Genomic DNA, 26,422 nt, shown 5'->3' with positions numbered 1-26,422 from the left:
TATCCCTGCATATACCCCCCTCTGGAAATCCACCCCCACCACCATTAACACAGTGAAAACATGGCCAGACAGTGCTTCTCAGCAGCTGCAGGACTGCTTCAACAGCACTGACTGGGACATCTTTGAGGATGAGGACCTGGATGTATTTACGGATACTGCACTGTGTTACAATGAGAACTGTGTAGATACGGTCACAGTGGAGAAATGCATCTGGGTCTATCCCAGTCAGAAAGCTTGGATGAACAGGGAGGTGAAGCAGCTCCTGAAGGAGAGAAACTGCACCTTCAAAGCTGGTGACAGGGCTCTCTACAGCACAGCCTGTGCCAACCTGAAGAGAGGCATCAGGAAGGCCAAGGAGTACTCCAGGAGGAGGATCGACGACCACCTGATCAGCAACAACAGCAGGCAGGCATGGACGATGGTGCAGCACTTCACCAACTACAAGCACAACATCAGAGCTGCTGAAGGTGACACCGTGTTAGCAGAAGAGTTAAATCTCTTATTTGCCCGCTTTGAGACTGTGGCACCAGGAGCAGCCACATAGCTTCATGGTTGGGGAGCACAAGGTGAGGCTCATGCTCAGGGGTGTCAACCAACATAAATCAACAGGGCCTGACAGCATCTCTGAATGGGTGCTGAAAAACTGTGCAGTCCAGCTTGCTGGGATTCTTACCAATATCTTCAGTCGGTCCCTGACACAGTCTGCTGTTCCGCCATGCCTGAAGACCTCCACCATAGTCCCCCTACCCAAGAAATCCCCCATAACCAGCTTCAATGAATACTGGCTTGTTGTACTCACACCGCTGGTGATGAAGTGTTTTGAAAAAATGGTTAGAAGCCATATCATGTCTTTCATAACTTTCACTTCAGACCCATACCAATTTGCTAACAAGGCCAACAGGTCAACAAATGATTCCGTGATCACTGCCCTCCACACCACACTGACCCACCTGGAGCAACACGGTAACTATGTCAGTCTTCTCTTTGTGGATTATAGTTCAGCATTCAACACCATCCTCCCCCATGGCCTTGTGAGGGAACTGCTGAACCTCGGCCTACCTCATTTCACATCTTTGGATTAAGGACTTTCTCTCAGATCATTCACAGAGAGTCAGGATTGGCCCCCACATATCCACAGCTTTCACACTCAGCACCGGTTCCCCAAAGGATGCGTGCTGAACCCACTGCTCTTCACCCTCTACACCTCTGACTGCACTTCTATCCAAACCAGCAACACCTTCATTAAGTATGCGGATGACACCACAGTGGTAGGCTGTATCACTGGACAAGATGAGTCTGCCTGCCGGGAGGAGGTGGAACAGCTGATAGAGTAGTGTAAAGAAAATAACCTGCTCCTGAACACATCCAAAAACAAGCTAATCATAGAAGTCAGGAGAAACAAACAGATATTCAGCCCACTATCATTAGGGGACCTGTGTGGAAAGGTCAGGGACTTCCATTTCCTGGGAGTCCTAACAGAGGAGAAACTGACCTTGGACAGGAACTCCACACATTTGGTAAATAAGCCACAGCAAAGACTCCACTTTCTGAGAATCCTCAGGAAAAATAACATAAACCAGAGATTGCTCATCTTTTTACCGCTCTACTGTGGAAATTATCTTCACATACTGCCACTGTACGTGGTTTGCCATCTGCATGGTGGCAAACAGGAAAGAACCAGAGGGTTACCAAAATGGCTGAGAAGATCACTGGGTGCCCTCTACACACACTGGGGGACCTTCATGGCTCTTACTGTCTCTGGAGAGCCAACACCATCCTTAAAGACTCATCCCTTTGTCAGTTTAGTGTTTAGTTTATGGCACAAGTTTTAATTCCAGGTCTACTGATGTCTGAGATCCACCTACAGATGCTGTATGTCACTGATGATTACTTGTGATCAAACTGTGATAACATTCTGATCTGTAATTTGAAGACGATCATGCATCATCTGTAATGAGTATGTTGCAATTCATGATCACTGACACACCTTGTCAAAAATACACAGGCATCTGACAGTTCTGTGATAATATGACCAGACTCCCTTTGACAGTTAAGCTGTAACAGCAGGACAAAGGAAGCAGGACAAACTAAAGAATTCAGAGCACAATCTCCAGCAGGGCGACTGTGGTATTGATCATAAACAGGCAGTCGTGTGAAAATAACTGAAAGGTCAAGGCTGCGGGACACTGTCTGCAAAATATGAAAATCTCTATCTCATCTGTGATTATAATCAGTGTGCCACCTCATTGCCACCGCAGGCAATTAGCATGAGGACAGTCCGTCAGACAGAATTAATGTCATAACTGACTAAAATTCCACTCTAGCTCACATGTAAGTGGGAATAATTTAGACAAAATTAGAAATATTGATTATTTTTACTTATTTAGCTTGATGTTAAATCCTTCCTGTAAATCAGGCTGAAATTAAACCGATCAGAAATGACACTGCCCGAGCATTTCTTTAAACTGAGATGGGTTTGGTTGTTTTGTTTGTTTGTTTTTTTAAATCTGGTGTTGCTCAGTGACTTTTTCTTTCCCCCGTCTCCACATGTCCACTTCAACATTAGTGACTTTCACCTTCTTACACCAGAGTATTTGCACACACGCAGTGTTCAGGATGTGTTGCATCACAATGCACGAGTTCATTCTGTTTCATTCTTGCAGACCCCACCAGCTGTTTCTCATCATGATTAACTGTGAAGATGAACCAAGCAGACAGGAAAGCTGTAGACTCAAAGCAAAGCAGAACTCTTCCTCATTACTGCCTCTGACATATTTATGTCGGAAACTCCTTTGATCTCATTTAACCCCCTCAAGATGAAACGTGTCACTTACAGTCTGGGCCATACGTATTTGGACAGTGGCATTTTTTTTTTCCATCCAGACCAAAGGTCTTATGAGCAAATGTCAGGGCTGTCTGTCTGTCCACAATTCATAGAAAATGTTTCTTCTTCAGTTCTTGATCTATTTTGATTCTGATGGTTTTATTTCTTTCAATTAAGCATTCTTGACAGTTCTTCCTCAAGGAATTTTGTAATTTTGAGAAAAATATTTTAAAAATGGTGAACACAGTGGGTTTGGTTGTTATTGTTGCTAATTTTAAAACAAAATAATGTACAGAAATGATAGTCTACTACTTGTAGTGTGTTGCCTGTGTTGATCCAGAAGCACTAGATTGGGTAGTGTTTATAAAATAGGTAGCTGACAGTTTTCAAGGGTGGTAATAAATTAAGCAAAGCTTGTACAATATGTTGGAATGGAGTGTGAGTCCAGAATGTTTTTAGAACCTTAGACCTTAACAATTTTTAGGACTCAACCCTTTTATTTCCTGTTAATTATGTAATTTTTTAATGGTAATTTACTGGCTTAATGTATGTATAAATTGTTTAGGTTTGTGTTATCATATACACACTATCATCATCATTATTATTATTTAATTTTAACTTATATTTGTCATTTGATTTTTAAATGTAACACAGCGGAAACAAGTGTTTTCACTTTCTTGTGTCAACCATTTTTAACATATTTACAATTATATTATGTACTTACATTGAACTTACTAAATAAAATCACTCACTGCACTCACAGTTTTAATATAAAGATGACTTACCGCCCCCTGCTGGACTGGTGTGTAAGTCCAGAATGTAGTCAACAACATACATTGTTCAGTGTTGTTAGCTAATATCTGTGGCTTCTCCAAAAATATTAGTCCTACCAACATTCCATTTTGGCAACGTTCATTCTTGACCCAAAATATATAAGCATACCAAAATGCAAATGGAAAATGTCAGCTGTCCCCAGTTTCTCTGTGATCAAAGTTACACACACACACACACACACACACACACACACACACACACACACACACACACACACGCACACACACACACACACACACACACACAGCATTTGGGCTTTTCTGCATTCTGTTGCAAGCAGGTGCTTCTAATTTTAGACAGGCAGAAATAGAGACATGGCAGAAGACATCAAATGCACTCGTTTTCACTCGTGGTAGCGGTAACATAAAACTTAACTCACTTATGGTAATGGCAACATGAGACTTAACTAAACTGACTAAAATAATACAACTACAAAAAACACAATAACACTAACAACAATGTTAAACTAATTTGAATCACAATAACATTTAAAACCCCCAAACCCCATTGCAGCACAACATCCATTGTTTACTGGTTAGATAAAATGGCCAATTTCTCCAAAAATATTTTTCCTATCAACTTTCTGTTTTTGCAGCATTCATCCTTGACCCAAAATACATAAGAATACCAAACGGCAAATGTCAGCTCTCCCCAGTTTTTGTGTGATTGAAGCCATACACATGCACATTTGCACACAGAGTCCACTTGTTGCTGGTCCCTATCATAGCAAAGAGTAGAGTACAGACAGTGGTGGGCACAGCTAACCAAAAGGTTAGCTTCGATAACCATTAATCTGCTAACTGAAAAGTTAACTTTTTAAAAGCTAAACTGATAATACCCTAAACAATTTATGGAAGTTACAGCTAAAAGCTATACTGATACCTTTCAATATTTATTCCATTGCAATGGAAGCTACTGAGACAAGGAGTCAATGCTTCTGTCTGAGATCAGCCTCCTCTCAGCAAAAGAGACCTGGTGACCAGAAAATAGGAAAGAGAAGAGAGAAAAAAAAGAAAAAAAAATATTTTTCACACCATACAGACTTGCAGGTGTATCACATGAGTCATGCACAGGCAGTTTATTTTTAGCTTATCTTTATTAACTTGATCATTAGAAACTTTCAGTGCAAGTTACCTTATACAATGGTGGAAGATAATTACAGATATAACAGGTAAATTATACACTGTGTCCATGTTATACATATACATAAAGAAAATACAGCCTGCATTACAACAAGACAAAAGAAAAGGAATGAGCAAAACAGTTCAATTTGAGAGGTATCTTTGGATCGCGGAGTATTCGTCCATAAATGAGTTCATTTTCATTTGTAGACCCGCAATTATTCGCTCCATATGGTACACTTCTTGTAATTTGTTCTTCCATTGAGCAATAGTGGGGGGCTGGGGCCTGAGCCATGAGACTGTAATCGTTTTCTTGCCAATTAAAAGTAATATTTTTAGTAAAGGAAAGTTACAATTTAACCTGAGATCATTAGGAAATATTCCCAGTATTATGAGACTTTGCTCTAATGGTATTTCAAAATCTAGGCATATTTTTATTTCACTTTGTATATCTTTCCAATAATTTGTTCATTTGAGATTCTTTGTTATTCTATGTCCCTCCTGCAAAGTCTGTTCCCAGTCCTCACTGTCAATTATTACATTCATTTCCAGCTCCCATTTTCCCTTAATGTCGAATGTGTTCACAGTACCTTCTTGTAATATTTTCTAAATGCGAGAAACATATTTACTATTTATAGTTCTTTTAATTACTGAACTAAAAAAAAATATATACTGAGGGGTGGGGCCTGCAAGGAGACAAGATAATTATTTTTATGTAAGTACAGTGGTCCCTCGCTATAACGCGGTTCACCTTTCGTGGCCTCGCAGTTTCTCAGATTTTTTTAGTCCAATTTTGCATGCTTTTTTTTTTACAGCGCATTGTGTTCTGTGTCCTCATCAAGCAGGCCGGTCGCGGCACTGCGAAGGGAGAGTATGCGCATTGTGTTCTGCGTGTCTGTTTATAAGACTCTTCTCACCCAAAAGAAAAAAGAGCGCCAACAACTACCCATAACTGTGTTCTTCACTCGGAAAAAGACACCTGCACCGTGGTATGACTCATTGGAAAAAGGCGCGACAGCCGCACGGCGCCAGGACGAAGAGGCGCGATCAGAGGAACTGTGAAATACTGGTCAGTCACTATTAATAATTTCTTATGTGTCCAACCTCGTAGGTTGATCGTTAAAATTAAATTAGTTAGTTCTAAAAGCCATCATAATTATTTGTAGGAAAACGTTCTATTTTTATTTCTCAAAAAAATGTTTGGGCCTGAAAACAGATTGGTCTTATTTTTCTGCTAAGGTTTGAACTTTGAGAGTGTTTACACACGAGAAAAGTGAGAAAATGTTAATGCCTGTTTGAGAAAAGTGTATAAAGTGTGTAATGAGGGGTTTTACAGCCTTAAAACATCTATAATAATTGTAAAAAATAACGCTGACTACTTCGCGGATTTCGCTTATTGCGGGCTATTTTTAGAACGTAACTCGATAAACGAGGGACTACTGTAATGCCTCAGTTGTAGGTATTTGTAAAAGTCGGATTGGAATATCATAATTTTGTTGCAGCTGCTGAACAGACAACAGATTTCCACTTTCAACCATTTGACACAGCATGATGAGGCCTTTTTCAGCCCCGTTTTTAAATTTTGAAGCAGGAGAGAACTCCGGGTTATGATGTATCCTTGTTAGTCTACATAGAGAGTTATGGAGATTTAGTACCTTTTCCTATTTAACCATATAGACAGTAGTTTTAACCCATTCATTTGTAACTATTTTCTTCTTCTTTGACCATGCCTTCGGATTTATAAATGGAACGGTATCAAGAAATATCCCTGGACAGTCCCCTTGTTCCATACTACCCCATATGGATTCGTCCTCTTTACAGACCCATGCCAACATTGACCTGAGCTGAGCAGCGTAATTGTATTTTTTTTTTTTTTAGATTTGGGATATTTAGTCCTCATTGTTCTTTAAGACACATTATGGCTTTAAGTCTAATCATTGGATGTTTATTCTGCCATACAAATTTTGAAAGCCACACCTGAATGTTGTAAATAGAGACATTGGAATTTTCAGAGGGAGTGTCTGGAACAGAAAACGTAATCTTAACAGTATGTTTATTGTCATTGTTTCTATCCTTCCTACAAGTGAGAGGCAAGATTTCCCACCTTGTAAGATCTTTTTTGATTTCATCAAAACACCATAGTTAGCTTTAAATAATTGTGACATTTGTGAAGTAATTATAATTCCAAGATATCTGAATCCTTGATTAGATATTTTAAAATTATACCTGCCAATTAGATTTGTGGGACATTGTTCTTTTAACATCGTTGCTTCTGATTTTGTTTGATTTATCCAATAGCCAGACAGCTTGTCATAGTCCTCTGAAGTCATTATAAGAGGATCTATAGATATGGCAAGGTCACTAATATAGCTTAAAAATATCATCAGCAAAGAGAGAAATCTTGTGTTCTTTTTTATTCATATCTACAATGCCTTTGATATTTTCATTCATCCTGATTGATGGTGCAAGCGGCTCTATATTAATTCCAAATAACAAGGGCCTAAGACAGTCACCCTGACGGACTCCTCTTTCTAAATAGAAGAAATCAGAGCAACATCCATTTACTCTGATACGAGATTTAGGTTTTGGTTATATTAATTTTATCCAGTCAACAAACTAGATGAAAGCCCATAACTGACAGAGTTTTATACAAAAATTGCCAATTGACCGTATCAAATGCTTTTTGGGCATCAAAACTGATAAATATTTAATTTTCCTTATTGTTTTTGGCCTGGGTTATAACATTTAAAGTTCTTCTTATATTATTGGCAATATATCAGCCTGGAATAAAACCCATTTGATCCGGGTGCATAGGTTTTTGTATATGTTTTTGTATCCTTTTGGCGAAGATATTTGTAAGCAATTTTAGATCATTGCACAATAGGCTGATTGGTTTGTATCCATCACAACATGTTGCATCCTTCCCTTCTTTACGGATGACTGAAATTATGGCCTCGGACCATAAGTCAGGCATGTCTCCATTCAGTAACACTTTACTTGAAGGTATCGTCATAATAATGACATGACACTGTCATGAAGGTGTCATAAACATTATGGCAATGTCATAAACATTTATGACTACTGTCATTAAGTGTCATTCGGTTTATATAATGTAGCGAATATTAACAAATTTATTGGAATAAATTTATTAATTTATTTACTGAATCACGCTCACACGGAGCACCAATAAAATGTAGTGAATATGGGTTAAACCTCACACGGAGGCATCAGAAGAATGTAGCAGTTTTAATAATAATGCCTCCACACGGGACACCAATAAATATGTAGCGTTTTTATTTTATTGATTTGAGTGGAGACACTTTGCTTTACATATATCCAGGCCTCACTACGGGGTCCAATTATATGTAGCATTTAGTTGTAGTGAATAAGTAATTAAACTCCCAAATGAATTAGACTGGATTAGGCCCCAAAATAAGGGGTCACCAAAATAATTAATTTAGGGTTTAATACTTATTATTTAAGCAATAATGGGGCACCACTTATTCTTTTTATATGGCATAAGTACAATAATTTAAACATTAATTTATAATGGCATATAGCTAAAGACCAAACAGGCCAAAGACAACTTCTGGTCATGTCACTTTGATTAAATTCAAGTTATTATCAAGACAACACAAATGTCAACTTGTCATTATATAAACTGAATCACACTTAATGACAGCAGTCAAAAATGTTTATGACATTGAAATCATGTTTATGACACAATCATGCCTTCATCATCAAGTGTGACCCTCCATTCTTAAGCGTATAGTTAAAAACCCTAGTCAGTAATGGTACTAAAAGTTCAACAAAAGATTTGTTGTTTTTTATTTTTTTAATTCCCCCTCTTATTTCACTCTCTGTTATGTCTGTGACCATGCCTGACACCTCTTCTCTGGATACAGGGAGATTTAAGTTAGACAGAAATCCGTCAAACTTCTTTCCATTCATCCTTCATTGTATTTGGTTCTTCTTAAAGCTTTCTATAATAGGATGCAAACACATTTGCTATTTCTTTCGGCCTATATACCTTAATCTTAAGAGTAGGATCAATTATGTTATGAATCATTCTGTCTGCTTGTGATTTGCGAATTTGAAAACCTAACAGTCAACTTGCTGTTTCCCATTTCATATTATTTTTGTGTGGTGAATCTTAAGGCCCCTTCTGCTCTATATGTAAGAATTGAGTCTAGTTCTTTTCTAGCTTCTTTCAGTCTCATTAATGTATTAATGCTCCTAAATTTTCCTAAACTTTTATTATTCCTTTACTATTCTCTGCTATGATGTTTGCAATGTCTTTGAAAAATTTTTCATCATATTCATTTGGAGCATACAGGTTCATAATAGACCCCCCCCCCCCAACTCGGCCAAGTACCATTACATATCTCCCTAATTTATCTTGAATTACCTTTTCAGTTGAAAAAGCCAGCGACTTACTTATTAAAATCACTGCCCCTCTTTTTTTTTTCCAAATGAAGCGCTATATGTTTAGCTAACTCATTCTCTCCTGAGTTTTTTATGTTCTAGTTCACTTAAATGGGTTTCTTGCAATAATACAATGGGTCATTGTAACCTCTTTAGTTGGCTCAATTTTGTTTTTCTTTTTATGGGATGATTTAAACCATGGACATTATATGTGACAACTATCAGCTTTCCCAAAAATTTGTACCAGGTTTCGGGAAGTATCACACATGCAGCAAAATATGTTCCTGTTAATAACTTGCCCTTTGAGTTGCATTGTATTTACACATAAAACAGTAAAAATCATGAACCACACAACAAACAGACTCCCAAAATTCGAATGAGCTAAACAGTCCTCAGAAGCGATTAACCTGGTGATGGAGGGGCATGACAAAAACCCTCCGTGCTGAACACTCAGTGTAGAAGCAACACTCCAGTAGCAAAAAATTGCAGTCATAGTTGCTCTCGCACAAAACCAATAAGACAATAAGACAATATCTCCCCTTTAGAGGCGGGGGGGGGGGGGGGTGCTTGAGCATAATGGCCTGATATATATATATATATATATATATATATATATATATATATATATATATATATATATATATATATATATATATATATATATATATATCAGTGGCAGATGCTGGTCTTTCAAGGAGGGGAAGCTCAATTTTGGCCTACATCATAAAATGTGTCGGTTTATTTATACGTAAATTCTACCCTCCATTCCTTTTCAAGAAAATGATCTGTGACCCTGTCGTACCAACAAGGTGTCTTTTCCATGGACTTGACTAGTGTCCTCTCAATGGCCAGCAGAGCTAGGCTGCTTAAACGGCCTTGGCCCATGGTGTTGCGGGTGTAAGACTTGAGCCGCTTTAAACAGGAGACGCTCCTCTCTACACCTGCAGATGTAGCTCCAATCGTTGCCACTAATGACAATAGTTTGTACACCTGAGGCATTGCACTGTCCAACTCCATGTCTTTCAGAAACAGTAAGAAATCACATGGCTTTCCCCTGTTGCCCTGCAAGTCCTGGTTTGAATATAGGACTTGAAGTTCAGACCTCAGTCTCCCTGAATCAAAGAACTGGCCAAAACTTTTCAGGACACTCTGAAATGCCTCCTCTGGAAACACTTGTCTCATCTCATCAAATTTCCCTGGATTGACCAATTCCAAGAAGCGCAGACTTTCCAAATTTGCAAAACGCTGAGGTAGCTGCTCTGTGAGATTGTCTAGGATGGCCATGTACAGATTTCTGTAGCGCTCCTTGGGATCCTGTAGTTGTGACAGACGACGTTTTCTCATGGGCTCAGTTTGTGGGTCTGATGTGAGATCTGCTGCTTTGGCATAAACAGCGTGGAAAGCCCCCTCTGACCTCTTCTCTTTGACAAAAGTAAGAAGAGACTCAATTATTTTCTTGCAGTACAGAACATCCATAGCTCTCTGCTGGACAATGTCAAACACCACATCAGTCTCAGAGAGGATTTGTTCATGTGTGTACAACATGAACACAAACTCAAAATCCTCCAATTTCATCAGAAGGCCTTTGGCACAGTCTAATGTGTCATCATCCATGGACTTATCTGCAATGATCATCTCAAACGTTTGCAGGAGGGCATCATAATTGTTTGCCACAGTGCTCACTGTCCGTGATGTAAAATTTCATTGAGTAGGAGCATTTGTGGGCAACCTTGAGCAGACCGCAGACTCAAGAAAAGACATCCTCTTTGTGGATTTTGAGAAAAATGTGGCAAACCCAGAGAGTGATGCAAAAAATATTCTGCACTCAGATAAGCATTTAGCCCCCTGAGACAGAACCAGATTCAGTCTGTGTGCATAGCAATGCACAAACATTTCACTGGGGGCTATTGCTTTAACTTTGGCCTGCAAACCATTGAGAGCTGAAGCCATGACAGCAGCCTCATCATAGGTTTGCACCACAAGTTTCTCCCTGAAATTGTAGCCCTGCATGTTCTCATTCAAGACTTCAAAAACAGACTGAGCATCTCTTCCCCCAGAAACATCAAAAAATCCAATAAAGCGCTCCTGAATTTTACCTGCCCTATCCACATAGCGAACAATGACAGAGAGTTGAGCATGGTAAGCTATATCAGTTGTTTCATCCACCTGCCATGCAAAAAAGGGAGCAGCCTGGATTTCATCCTTGATCGCATCAGAAACAGTGGCTGAAAGAGCAGAGATCAAGTCATTTTGGATTACATGGGACATACCAGAAAACACAGCTGATGACTGGAATTGTGTGGCCAGGACAGAGTCATATTTATCTAATGTTTCATTAAACTCCCTGTAATTTCCCTTGTTAGATGATTCAACACTCTCATCATGCCCCCTAAATGACAGCTCCTGACGGCCAAGCAAGGAAGTCACATCAATAAGGCGGTTTAGGAAAGCTCTGTTTTGTTTAACTGCTTCATTATGTTTTGCCACTTGAATGCGAGCGCCTTCATTGATTACATGCTCAACCCTGACTCTGCCCAGGCAACTTAACCTTGCACATACACTCACATGTTCACTGCTTTTTTCATGCCTTTTGTATGCCCTGCCAAAGTTGGACAGATCCCCAAAACCCTCTTTTAACCAGACAACACATCCCTGAGATGGTTTCATCAAGAGGCATGGCCAACAGTACATGTTATTTGTTACAGCACTTCCAGGCAGCCAGCTCACTTTGTCATACCAGGACAGCTAAAAAGACCTGTTACTTTTCCCCACCTTTTGCACCAAATTAATCTGAGGAGTTGATCTGCCCTGCTGTTTAACTCTAAGTTTTTCTTCATAAGGAAGACTATCAAATGGCTTCACCAAAATCTGGTCCACAACATTCAAATTGTCTGCCATTATGTGCAGCTTCCTACCCAGCTAGCTCGCTAGCTGGGACTGGCGCGAGGCTAGTGTGAAGTTTGTCCGCCTGTGAGTGCTTTGTGACGGTGGAGGAGCTCAGCAGCACCCGCTGCTCGGTAGGGACAGAAACTGTGATAGAAGTCAGGAAGAGTGATAGAAGTCAGTCTCCAAACACAAGCAGCTACAAAAAAACAAAACAAAAAAACACCAGAAATAGAAGCTTGATTTGTCCCTAGTCATTTTTAACAAAGAAAATGCCGCTAAGAGGATTAGGAAAGTCTCCGGTTCAACTCAGAACAGAATGAAAATTAAAAAATGCTCCCACGGATGTTTACACCAAAAGATCGCTGATTGGCTCATTTCGCTGTCAATCAAAAAGGGATTCAGCCTCAGACAGATCATCCAATCATCATGCAGAAGCTGAGCTTCCGGGCCGGCCGAGGCCAGCCCACTGCCCCATAGACCCCCAGACACGCTGAGCGTCCGATGGGTGGGACAAAGCCCAGCATTTATCCAATGACTCGTCCCATTTCCCTGCAGTCTTTGCTTCGCTATTGAACTCTGTGGACGCTCAGCGTCCACACTGTTTAAAGCACTGTGAAGCTGCGGGAATGAGTGAGAGAGGAAAGCCGCGTTGTTACCAGTGATAAGAAGCTGATTCTGAACAAAAGTTGAGCGCATTGTAGCGCATATTTAGTCAATGACATGTACACACAACAGTATATATTTGATCACTTATTTTTTGACATTTTAGGGGAAGCTGAGCTTCCCTTGCAGTCTTAGAGCAATCGCCTCTGATATATATATATATATATATATATATATATATATATATATATATATATATATATATATATATATATATATATATATATATATATATATACACACACACACACACACACAGTGAGGAGTATTTGAACACCCTGCAATTTTGCAAGTTCTCCTAGAAATCATGGAGGGGCCAGAAATTTTCATCTTCAGTGCATGTCCACTGTGAGAGACATAATCTAAAAAAAAAAAAAAAAAAAAAATCAGGAAATCACAATGTATGATTTTTTTTTAATAATTTATTTGTATGTTACTGCTGCAAATAAGTATTTCAACACCTGTGAAAATCAATGTTAATATTTGGTACAGTAGCCTTTGTTTGCAATTACAGAGGTCAAATGTTTCCTGTAGTTTTTCACCAGGTTTGCACACACTGCAGCAGGGATTTTGGTCTACTCCTCCATACAGATCTTCTCCAAATCTTTCACGTTTGGTGTTTCAGCTCCCTCCAAAGATTTTCTTTTGAGTTCAGGTCTGGAGACTGGCCAGGCAGGACCTTGAAATGCTTCTTACAGAGCCCCTCCTTAGTTGCCCTGGCTGTGTGTTTGGGGTCATTGTCATGCTGGAAGACCCAGCCATGACCCATCTTCAATGCTCTTACCGAGGGAAGGAGAGTATGATGTTTCCACCCCCATGCTTCATGGTTGGGATGGTTTTCTTGGGGTTGTTCTCATCCTCTAAAGATGGTAAGTGGAGTTGATTCCGAAAAGCTCTATTCTAATCTCATCTGACCACATGACCTTCTCCCATGCCTCCTCTGGATCATCCAGATGGTCACTGGTGAACTTCAAATGTGCCTGGACATGTGCTGGCTTGAGCAGGGGGACCTTGCTGCCCTGCAGGATTTTAAATCATGACAACATCATGTGTTACTAATGTAATCTTTGTGACTGTGGTCCCAGCTCTCTTCAGGTCATTGACCAGGTCCGCCTGCATAGTTCTGAGCGTTCTCAGAATCATCCTTACCCCACAAAGTGAGATGTTGCATGGAATCCCAGACCAATTGAGACTGACAGTCATCTTGTGTTTCTTCCACTTTCTCATAAATAATCATAACAGTTGTTGCCTTCTACCAAGCTGATTGCCTGTTGTCCTGTAGTCCATCCCAGCCTTGTGCAGGTCTACAGTTTTGTCTCTGGTGTCCTTAGACAGTTCTTTGGTCTTAGCTATGGTGGACAGGTTGGAGTGTGATTGATTGAGTGTGTGAACAGGTGTCTTTTATACAGGTATCAAGTTCAAACAGGTGCAGTTAATACTGGTAAAGAGTGCAGAATAAGAGGGCTTCTTAAAGAACAATTAACAGGTCTGTGTGAGCCAGAATTCTTGCTGGTTGGCAGGGGATCAAATACTTATTTGCAGCAGTAACATACAAATAAATTATTTTAAAAAATCATACATTGTGATTTCTGGATTTTTTTTTTTTTTACATTATGTCTCTCACAGTGAACATGCACCTCAGATCAAAATTTCAGGCCCCTCCATGATTTCTAAGTGGGAGAACTTGCAAAATCGCAGGGTGTTCAAATACTTATTTTCCTCACTGTATATACGAGGTCTGTGTGAGTTTTTTCACGCCTGTCGGGAGGGAGGGTAACATGAGGAATTTACAGCAGGCCACGGAGTAGGTGAACAGAGACCCTGCAAGGCTTGTGGCTTGTGTGTGTGTGTGTGTGTGTGTGTGTGTGTGTGTGTGTGTGTGTGTGTATTAAGTAATCTAATTGTCTGTTCATACTTTACCATCTGCATATCTCTGATGTTGTTGTCCAAAACTCAATCTTTCATTATTCGTCAGCTTGCACAAACGCTTGTAGGTCTGCGACGCTCAGTGCAGCATCTCCAGCAGTGACCCTGGATGCAGTGCCCCAGCCGGTGCATAACAGTCTGTGCCAGATGTCCTCTTTTTCATCCACCTTGATGCATATTCCCTTCTCCTTGAGGGTCAGCGCTGCTTCCGTCAGTGTAGAGAGCGTCTTCGTTCCATGGTCCAAGTAGATTCTCAGCTGTGCCGGGAATGGTGACCCAGCTTTTATTTTCTCCTCTTGGAGTTGTTTAATAACACCCTGTACTTGTTTGTATTTTCTCTTTACCTCTGCGGTGTAGTCCTGGTCACTGAACATTCTTTGACCCTGATATATGACTTCAGGACCTTTCTACGCCTCTTGAAGAACTTTCTCCTTCACTCTGTAATTCAGAAATTTGACAGTAATTGATCTCGGTTGTGCCAGATCCATGTCTGCTGGAAGATTGAGTGAGGTGCGGATAACGTCAGTTATGAACGGAATGGTATCATTTTTCTCTTTGCCTTCTTTTATACCATATATGCACAAGTTATTGAGCCTTGCTCTCGACTAATTATAGTGGGCGATTTTAACATCCACACAGATGCTGAGAATGACAGCCTCAACACTGCATTTAATCTATTATTAGACTCAATTGGCTTTGCTCAAAATGTAAATGAGTCCACCCACCACTTTAATCATATCTTAGATCTTGTTCTGACTTATGGTATGGAAATTGAAGACTTAACAGTATTCCCTGAAAACTCCCTTCTGTCTGATCATTTCTTAATAACATTTACATTTTCTTCCTATTAAAAGGGAGTTTTTCCTTCCCACTGTCGCCAAGTGCTTGCTCACAGGGGGTCGTTTTGACCGTTGGGGTTTTACATAAATATTGTATGGCCTTGCCTTACAATATAAAGCGCCTTGGGGCAACTGTTTGTTGTGATTTGGCGCTATATAAAAAAAATTGATTGATTGATTGATTTACATTTACTCTGATGGACTACCCAGCAGTGGAATAAGTTTCATTACACTAGAAGTCTTTCAGAAAGCGCTGTAACTAGGTTTAAGGATATGATTCCTTCTTTATGTTCTCTAATGCCATATACCAACACAGTGCAGAGTAGCTACCTAAACACTGTAAGTGAGATAGAGTATCTCGTCAATAGTTTTACATCCTCATTGAAGACAACTTTAGATGCTGTAGCTCCTCTGTAAAAGAGAGCTTTAAATCAGAAGTGCCTGACTCCGTGGTATAACTCACAAACTCACAGCTTAAAGCAGATAACCTGTAAGTTGGAGAGGAAATAAGTAATTAAACCATTACTTAAAAAGCCATCACTTGACCCAGCTATCTTAGCTAATTATAGGCCAATCTCCAACCTTCCTTTTCTCTCAAAAATTCTTGAAAGGGTAGTTGTAAAACAGCTAACTGATCATCTGCAGAGGAATGGTCTATTTGAAGAGTTTCAGTCAGGTTTTAGAATTCATCATAGTACAGAAACAGCATTAGTGAAGGTTACAAATGATCTTCTTATGGCCTCAGACAGTGGACTCATCTCTGTGCTTGTTCTGTTAGACCTCAGTGCTGCTTTTGATACTGTTGACCATAAAATTTATTAGAGCATGCCATAGGTATTAAAGGCACTGCGCTGCGGTGGTTTGAATCATATTTATCTAATAGATTACAATTTGTTCATGTAAATGGGGAGTCTTCTTCACAGACTAAGGTTAATTATGGAGTTCCACAAGGTTCTGTGCTAGGACCAATTTTATTCACTTTATACATGCTTCCCTTAGGCAGTATTATTAGACGGCATTGCTTAAATTTTCATTGTTACGCAGATGATACCCAGCTTTATCTATCCATGAAGCCAGAGGACACACACCAATTAGCTAAACTGCAGGATTGTCTTACAGACATAAAGACATGGATGACCTCTAATTTCCTGCTTTTAAACTCAGATAAAACTGAAGTTATTGTACTTGGCCCTACAAATCTTAGAAACATGGTGTCTAACCAGATCCTTACTCTGGATGGCATTACCCTGACCTCTAGTAATACTGTGAGAAATCTTGGAGTCATTTTTGATCAGGATATGTCATTCAAAGCGCATATTAAACAAATATGTAGGACTGCTTTTTTGCATTTACGCAATATCTCTAAAATTAGAAAGGTCTTGTCTCAGAGTGATGCTGAAAAACTAATTCATGCATTTATTTCCTCTAGGCTGGACTATTGTAATTCATTATTATCAGGTTGTCCTAAAAGTTCCCTGAAAAGCCTTCAGTTAATTCAAAATGCTGCAGCTAGAGTGCTAACGGGGACTAGAAGGGGAGAGCATATCTCACCCATATTGGCCTCTCTTCATTGGCTTCCTGTTAATTCTAGCATAGAATTTAAAATTCTTCTTCTTACTTATAAGGTTTTGAATAATCAGGTCCCATCTTATCTTAGGGACCTCATAGTACCATATCACCCCAATAGAGCGCTTCGCTCTCAGACTGCAGGCTTACTTGTAGTTCCTAGGGTTTGTAAGAGTAGAATGGGAGGCAGAGCCTTCAGCTTTCAGGCTCCTCTCCTGTGGAACCAGCTCCCAATTCGGATCAGGGAGACAGACACCCTCTCTACTTTTAAGATTAGGCTTAAAACTTTCCTTTTTGCTAAAGCTTATAGTTAGGGCTGGATCAGGTGACCCTGAACCATCCCTTAGTTATGCTGCTATAGACTTAGACTGCTGGGGGGTTCCCATAATGCACTGATTGTTTCTTTCTCTTTTTGCTCTGTATGCACCAGTCTGCATTTAATCATTAGTGATTGATCTCTGCTCCCCTCCACAGCATGTCTTTTTCCTGGTTCTCTCCCTCAGCCCCAACCAGTCCCAGCAGAAGACTGCCCTCCCTGAGCCTGGTTCTGCTGGAGGTTTCTTCCTGTTAAAAGGGAGTTTTTCCTTCCCACTGTCGCCAAGTGCTTGCTCACAGGGGGTCGTTTTGACCATTGGGGTTTTTACGTAATTATTGTATGGCCTTGCCTTACAATATAAAGCGCCTTGGGGTAACTGTTTGTTGTGATTTGGTGCTATATAAATAAAATTGATTGATTGATTGATTGATTGATTGATTGATTGATTGATTGATTGATTGATTGATTGATTGATTGACTCAAGGTCCTCACATTTTGCAAACAGTAGGACTTGTTGCTGTAACATGTGATGGATGGCTCTCTCATTATGCTGCAGGTGGTCCTCAATTTCACTCACTTTCTGCTGTATATTAACCACCTCCTTCTCAAGCTTATCCATACGGTCTACCGCATCTTTTAGAGTTATCTCCATCCTTGCCAGGGTAGCCTTGGTGTCTTTAGAGGCCTCCGCATGTTCTTTACTGAAGTTTCTTAACTCCTCCTTAACGCCATGTTGCCTTCGGGCTTGCTTACATCGAAAGCTTCTTCCTCGGCGTGTTCCTGTTTGTCCCTTTTTTTGATGCTCCTGTGTTTGTTTTCTGTTTGTTCTTGAGTTGTAGACATAGTTTGTAATATTTTTTGTCAATTTGCGGATAAAAATATAGACTTTTTGACTAGTTTTGGGCTCTTTCCCCAGAGCTATGGAATCAGACTCTTTACTCCATCATGACATCACCGGAAGTCCACAGGCAGACAGTTTTGACTTATGGTTAAAATTTTAAACAAACTGATTCCAGACAAATTATTTAATTAACGTCACCTCTGTCATTTTACAAAGTGAAAATATCAGCTATATGTTTTAGTTTTAAAGTAATGCACTAATTTTGAAGGTTTTAGCACTTACAGAGTACAGACACGTGCTGCAGTGCATTATGGGAAAATTGCCATCTACTGGCCATCCAGTAGATGGCAGTGTTCTTGGCAGTGTGAAGAACAATGGCCACACAGTCACTAAACAGCCTGGTCTCACGTTTTTGTTTTTTTGTTTTTTTCGTGCTCCTGTCACGAAATGAGTCAAATTTTCGTGATAGGGTTTTTTAACTCACTATTACTAACCCTACTCCTACCCCCAACCCTAACCTTAACCATAACCTAACCCTGCTCCTTCCCCCAACCTTAGCTTTGATAATTATCGGTTATCGGTTAGCAGATTAGTGGAACTGTGCCCACCACTGAGTACAGATGATCGCAAATCCTGCTGACAAAAGAGGAAGGGTGGAGCCTACCCTAACACAGTGGGGTGGAGGGGATGTATTGCCAGAGATCTGTAAACAGTGAGAGATGAGTGAGATCATTGATATTTTAAGGAAGAACTCACGGCAAATAGATATCATCTGCTTGTTTACAGATTTAAGATGATATGCTCCCCTAAGATAGTTTACACACTGTTATAAACATTATACCTATTTCATGTTTGAGTCAAAGAAGCAGTTACAACATAACGTAATGCTAAAAGGATTCTGAATAATTACAGTTATTGGTGTCAGGTTTTTGTATTGACAGTATATAATTTTTTTCAAGCACATAATTTGAGGAAATACTTCAGAGAATAAAACTGGATGAGCTCTGAGTCATTAATGCTTTTATGATAATTTTGCCTGTGTTCACTAATGCAATGGAGTTAACAGATGTGCTTGTGGTTAAGAATTACAGCTTTAAATCAAGGAGTTTAACAAAAGTGTCATATTAAACATTAAGGAATTACAGCCATTTTATACGTAGTTCTCCCATTTTTGGAGGTCATAAATAATTGGACAATTGTAAAATAAGCAGTTACAAGGTCTGGGGTTAATTACAAGTGTTACGTTTAATAGGTGTTCTTTAGAGCTCTATGATAAGACATGATGCAAATAAAAGACGTCATAATTACGCTTGTGGTACATAAAATTTATCACACAGATATATAGTAAAAACTTTAGGAGTGGCCAAATAAACATCATGGTACATTGTTAGACTTTGCCAGAAAACCTCTAATAAAGATTTCTTTGACAGATGAAACCAAGAATGATAGAATGATGGGAACAGATGAGTATGTTGAAGGAAAGTAATGGCTTATGATCAGAAGTCTACCACATCATCTGTCAGACATGGTGGAGGTGGTGTTATGGCCAGTGGAACTGGCTTGCTGATGTGACCATTGATTGAAGCAACATAATGAACTTTGAATTATATCAGGCTATCTTCTCAACTCATATTCAGCCAAATGCTGCCAAACTGATAAGATGAAGTATCATAGTGCAGAAATCACTCAAAACATGTTATCAAAGTAATCCAAGAACTCAAGGCAAATCAATGTAAGATTCTTCAATGGCCCAAACAATCATGGACCCAGTGGCGTGATATTCTTTTCACTTCATGAAAAAAAAACTGAAGGAAAAAAGACCCACAAATAAGCAACAACTGAAGGTGTGATTGGGTTCTGCGGCTGTGCTTTCTCTCTTCCCTCCTTGTTTTGACAGTGGAGTAAATTGGACACACCTGTGGCAGTTGCAACACCTGCAATCAATCACTCGTCACAGTATTTCAAGCCCGGCTCTTCACTCCATCCTTGTAGTTCTCTCTGTGGTAACTTGGCCTAAAAACTCTGCAGAACATTATCTTCAGCAGTTATTGTATCTGTGTTTTGTTGTAACCTTGTCACTCCTTGTTTTGTTTTTTTTTGTTTTGTTTTTTAAGTCTGCTGCCACCATCAGCTCCAGATGTCATGAGGGGTGTGTCATCATCCCCCCAACGCCATGATTGAACATTGTCAGATGCTGCTGACATGGCTACAGTGTGATCACTGTGCGGCGCTGCGCGCATCTGGACGGCTGATGGATGATGGCGCATCTCACAACTCTCAAGACATACGAGGTCTGTTAGAAAAGTATCAAACCTTTTTATTTTTTGCAAAAACCTGATGGATTTGAATCACGTGTGCTTGCATGAGCAAACCTTGAACCTTCGTGCGCATGCGTGAACTTTTTCACGCCTGTCGATTGCATCATTTCCTGGTAAGCAGCCTTTGTGTGGGACGTGTGTTGTGCACTCGGCGGATTTTCATTTCGAGGAAAAAGACGGAATGACTGGAGCAGCGCCGCATCAAATTTTGCCAGAAACTGGGCAACAGCCAGGTGGAAACCATTCGGATGATTCGGACGGCTTTCAGTGATGATGCTATGGGCATCACACAGATTAAGGAGCGGTACAACCGCTTTAAAGATGTCCGCACAACGGTGGAGAGCGAGCCACGCTCCGGTCGGCCATCAACATGCTGAAATGACCAGATCATTCCAAAGTGAACGCTGTGTTGATGCGGGACCATCGTGTGACTATCCGAGAAAGTGCAGAAGAGGTGGACATCAGCACTTTTTCGGTACATTCCACTGTGACAGAAGATTTGGCCATGAAATGAGTGGCGGTGAAATTCATGCTGCTGCTAATGGCGGAGCAAAAGCGCCTCCGTGTTGAAGTCTCACAGGACATGCTGTAACTTGCCCACCTCTTCCACAATTTCTCGGATAGTCACCGGATTGCTAATCCGGTGACTTTTTCACTGGCGTGAAAAAGTTCACGACAGGCGCACAAAGGTTCAAGGTTTGCTCATGCAAGCACACGTGATTCAAATCCATTAGGTTTTTGCAAAAAATAAAAAGGTCCAATACTTTTCTAACAGACCTCGTATGTCTTGCCATCAACAATATGAAAAATACTCCAGCAATGCACATGTGTGGGCGGGCTCATGCTCTCATCAGTTTCAGCTGAAAGCAGCTCAGTGCACATGATGTGTTAAATTAAAAACACAGAGAACACAGCCAGAAGTATAAAAATAAATACTACAATAACTGCATACATAATTACACTCAACAAAACTATAAATGCAACACTTTTGGTTTTGCTCCCATTTTGTATGAGATGAACTCAAAGATCTAAAACTTTTTCCACATACACAATATCACCATTTCCCTCAAATATTGTTCACAAACCAGTCTAAATCTGTGATAGTGAACACTTCTCCTTTGCTGAGATAATCCATCCCACCTCACAGGGGTGCCATATCAAGATGCTGATTAGACACCATGATTAGTGCACAGGTGTGCCTTAGACTGCCCACAATAAAAGGCCACTCTGAAAGGTGCAGTTTTGTTTTATTAGGGGGGATACCAGTCAGTATCTGGTGTAACCACCATTTGCCTCATGCAGTGCAACACATCTCCTTCGCATAGAGTTGATCAGGTTGTCAAGCTGAAGTATACGCTGGTCCAGAGCATCCCAAACATGCTCAATGGATGACATGTCCGGTGAGTATGCCGGCCATGCAAGAACTGGGACATTTTCAGCTTCCAAGAATTGTGTACAGATCGTTGCAACATGGGGCCGTGCATTATCCTGCTGCAACATGAGGTGATGTTCTTGGATGTATGGCACAACAATGGGCCTCAGGATCTCGTCACGGTATCTCTGTGCATTCAAAATGCCATCAATAAAATGCACCTGTGTTCTTCGTCCATAACAGATGCCTGCCCATACCATAACCCCACTGCCACCATGGGCCACTCGATCCACAACACTGATGTTGGGTATTTTCGCCTCCAAACATTCTTAAAACCTTGATAAGACAAACAGAGTCAAGAAACACCAGTGAGACAGAATGTCAATTTTAGCTCGCGAGGAGTGCAGACAGTCCGTACACGTAGTACCACTGAGAGCACTGTGGACTGCTACACGCTCACTCTTTTTATTAGGAGAAGCTCTACCCACATTGAGAAACTTGTCCTAAGGGTGGGGGGAAACATCGCAAGACAAGTTTCTTCCCGTAAAACAAAACATCTTATGGCACATATACTAATGATTGCAGCTGCGTGGAGAAACTTTTGTTTAATCTTATCATTGGAGGTCAGCACATCCTGTTCTTGCAGGCTCGTCTGTTGTACTTATCATCTGTTCTTCATCTGCTTGGAATGTTCCTGTACTGCACAGCACAAGGTCATAAATTTACAACAGTCAAAAACAACCTCCAACTCTTCACTCCCAGTTCAGACTGACCCCAGCATGCTAAAGCAAAGTTGAATAACAAGTACATTCTCAGGGCTACTTTAAGACAGGTGTAAAACAGCACAATAACATTTTATCAGAACAAAGACAAAGGTACAAATGTTTAACAGTGATAAACATATATACAAAATCTTTAACATTTCCCTCCTATTTATCGCCTGTTAAACATATAGTAGTTATCACCTAGCTTAGCACTTCTTTTGCGAGATTTTCACTAAGAGGTTCATCATGGTATGTTCTACAGGCTTACACCCCAGAGGTTATGTCATCGTCTTCATCATCATCGGTGTCTGGGTCATCATACTTAGTTTGGTCAGGGAAAAGATCATGAACTCCTTGCTCCCAGTCATCATTGTGGTCATCTTCATCCTCGTCATTGTCCTCGGCTTCAGATCCAAGGAGAGGGTATGTAGCTGAAGTGGGCATTCCTGGCCCTATTGCTGTTGTGATCATTCGATTAATAAGTCCACGTACACACGGAATACAACAACATCCACACAATGTCAGAATCGCAGCAAACACTGCTATAGACACTAATAGTGAAGAAATCAAAGACCTCCATTTTCCCATCCCTTCCAGCCACCAATCCCAGCCTTCGGTGTTTACTCCACTGTGCTCTTTCATCTTCCTGTTCAACGTCCTCAGACCGTCGATGGCTTGAGTGAGGCTGCCATCTGCAGCTGTGTTGTTGGGAATGAATGTGCAGCATTGTTCTCCGAACATGGCACAAACACCTCCTTTTTCTGCCAACAACATATCCAGAGCAATACGGTTCTGGAAGGCCATAAGGGACGTGGCTTCTAACTGTGAATGGACAGCCTTAAATCCTTCCTCAGTCCAATTTCCTAATTTCTGTACATTGTAGTGGATGTAGTTTATTCTGTCCACGTTCTTATTAATTGAACACCACCAACAGATGGAGGATTCCAATCCAGCTGCTATCTGATCAGCCAGTTTATACTCGTCAGGCACTCCTCTGGGGACTCCTATCGCATCAATATATGTTGGATCTCCCACTCCTTTCCAATCTCTTTTTACTCTATGTCTGGTTATGCCTTTCTGCCAGTCTTCAGGAATGAGAGAGGCTGTATATGTCATGACTTCTTCAGGTGTCATGGGTATGGCTTTAACTGGTAACAATAATGATATAAATGCACAATAACCTGACACATTTCTTGGCAGTCTGTCAAAAATTCTGTTATCACCACACCACCACCATACATCACTCCTACTGACAGGTTTGAATGTGGAATTACTATGGACCACATCCTTACACCAGGCAGTGTGGTTTAAGCTACCCAAAGTCTTACTTGTCCCTGTCAAGTTTACACATGTATGGTTAGCATGCCCAACTTTGCTTGAAAATAAAGGTTTAATCTTAGTCAATTTGGTCAATGGATAGATCTTGTCCCACTTAGAACAATTGTTGTTTGCTGCAATGTATGTCTGCATCATTACAGTCAACAGACAGTCTTTGGGTAATGCTGCCGGTATTACCTGTAATATAGGTCTGGGTCCCATACATACAACACAGTCCTTCTTTGTAGCTAGTCCTGCTTGTTCTGCCATTAAAAGCCAATTGTTATTTTGTCCACTAATTCCTGTAGTTACTAGGAACCAGTCATCTGTTTTCATGTCTTTTGTACTTCTTATGGATGCACCCTTTGTCCTGCTGAGATCAGTCATAACTGGTTGCTTTAACATCTTGTTAGCTGTAGCCGTGATATTATCTTCACACAATATCAGGGAGAAGTAGGGGTCAGACCCTGTTTTGTGGACCCACAACAAAAACAACCAACATTCTGAATCCGGTGTTCCTGGTGGGATTATGGATTTGTTTTTTGTATCCACTACAATCAGCAAGCTATCCTTTGTTTGATACATTTTAAGAAATCGGCTTTGGTACTTAGCCCACCCGGTTTGTGCCCAACTAGGCGTCCATCTGTCATACCTATCTGCCACCAAGGTCTCCCATCTCTTATCCTGTTGATCATTTGTCATATACCAATCATAGCCACTATACCATGATCCCTGTTGGTCATCCTGTGTCCGTGTCAAGGATGTAAAAGGGACTTTGATTACTACTGAAGCATTTTGGGGAAAGCAGGCCTGTACACCAAATTGATATGCTCTTTGTTTACTACATCGATGCCCTACAGGTATAAGTGGATTGGGGTCTTTGTCCTCTCTTTTTGGCCTATTTAGTTTGTTGATGTGTCCCTTATTATCGTGTCCTGTGCTTATGGCTTTTAATAATAAGCCCAATCCGAAAAAGAAAAGTAGCATGATAAGGACTGTCCATGGGGTCCAGGAACCCTCGTTCTTTTTGTTTTTTACTTTCGCCATTTCTACACACTACAGCACACCTATGTTCAGAACAGTGGTTTCTTAATGTCTTCTGCTAGCTTTCGTGTCTAACCTGGATCTTAACACCAAGCTCACACACTATTACTAGTCTTATCCTACTGTTCTTACTGTTTGTCTGTGTCTGCAGAAATGACTTTCTTACAGTGAGTTAAATGAATCCATGTACTTCTTTCCCCAATTTTCAAAGCTGTGGGTGTTGTGAGTAGTACTTGATGGGGCCCTTCCCACTTAGGTGAATGCCAGTGTTTTCTCTTGATGCTTCTTATCAACACCCAGTCTCCAGGTACCACTTTAGGGTCATCCTGTGGAGAAATGGGATCATCAGTGTTTGAAACTCTCCCTCGTTGTCTTTCTAACATCTTCCTCATGTAATCCGCCAAATTGGCTTCCTCAGGTACATCCCAAATTTGCCCATAATATGGTAGTCAATATTTTCTTCCAAACAATGTTTCATAAGGTGTCAAACCCGTGGTACAAGTTATGTTTATGTACATCTTCACCAAATCTATACAATGTGTCCATGGTCTACCTGTTTCCTCCATTGTCTTTCTAAGTCTGTTTTTTACTGTCCCATTCATCCTTTCCACTAATCCGGCACTTTGTGGATGATAAGCACAGTGATTTTTGAGATTAATCTGTAGCGCTTCTCCTACATATTGCACTATTGTATTAACAAAGTGCGCTCCATTATCTGAATAGACTGTTTCTGGTATTCCAAATCGTGGAATGATGTCTTTGCACAATGCTTTAGCCACTGTAAGTGCATCTGCATGTTTTGTGGGGAACAATTCTACCCATTTTGAGAAGGCATCAATTATGACTAAACAAAATTCCTTCCCTTCATGTTTACTCAACTGTATATAATCCATATGAATCACTTGAAAGGGATATTGTGGTGTTGGAAATTTGCCTCTTTGGGGTCTCAAATTGCCTTGTGAGTTGTGTTTTGCACATGTCATGCATGCTCTACAATGCTGTTTTGCATATGCATCAAACCCATAAAGACAAAAAATAGATTGTAATTGCGATAACATACCCCCTGATGAGACATGCATCATGCCATGGCTCATGATAGCTGCCCATTTAAACATATTTTTTGGCAATATGGGTTTCTTTTGTGGTCATAAGTACAAATCATTTGCGAATGTAGCTCCTTTGTTTAACCACATTTGTTTTTCCTTTTCAGGTGCCTGTTGTTGCATGTCAGCAAGCAGTGTGTGACCTAAATGCAAATCTGGAGTGGTTTCCTGTACAACAAAAATAGAAGAAGCTGCTGCTGCCTTTGCGGTTTTGTCAGCGAAATCATTTCCTTGTGAGACTACATCAGCGCCTTTGGTGTGAG

At 40.4% G+C, this 26,422-nt stretch overlaps 1 long non-coding RNA gene across 1 annotated transcript; it reads right to left on the bottom strand.

Moving 5' to 3' along the window:
- Positions 1-2,918: 2,918 nt before the first annotated feature.
- On the bottom strand, positions 2,919-22,575 carry LOC117511983. The gene is made up of 3 exons (XR_004561173.1): positions 22,563-22,575; positions 18,117-18,121; positions 2,919-2,989 (listed from the first exon to the last, which is right to left on the bottom strand). It is a non-coding gene; the product is annotated as an uncharacterized LOC117511983 (long non-coding RNA).
- Positions 22,576-26,422: the final 3,847 nt, after the last annotated feature.

This window comes from Thalassophryne amazonica, chromosome 6 (genome assembly GCF_902500255.1).
Source record: "Thalassophryne amazonica chromosome 6, fThaAma1.1, whole genome shotgun sequence".
Taxonomy (NCBI): domain Eukaryota; kingdom Metazoa; phylum Chordata; class Actinopteri; order Batrachoidiformes; family Batrachoididae; genus Thalassophryne; species Thalassophryne amazonica.
The sequence above is the reverse complement of the archived record's forward strand: the minus strand, read 5'-3'. Positions and strand labels throughout refer to the sequence as shown.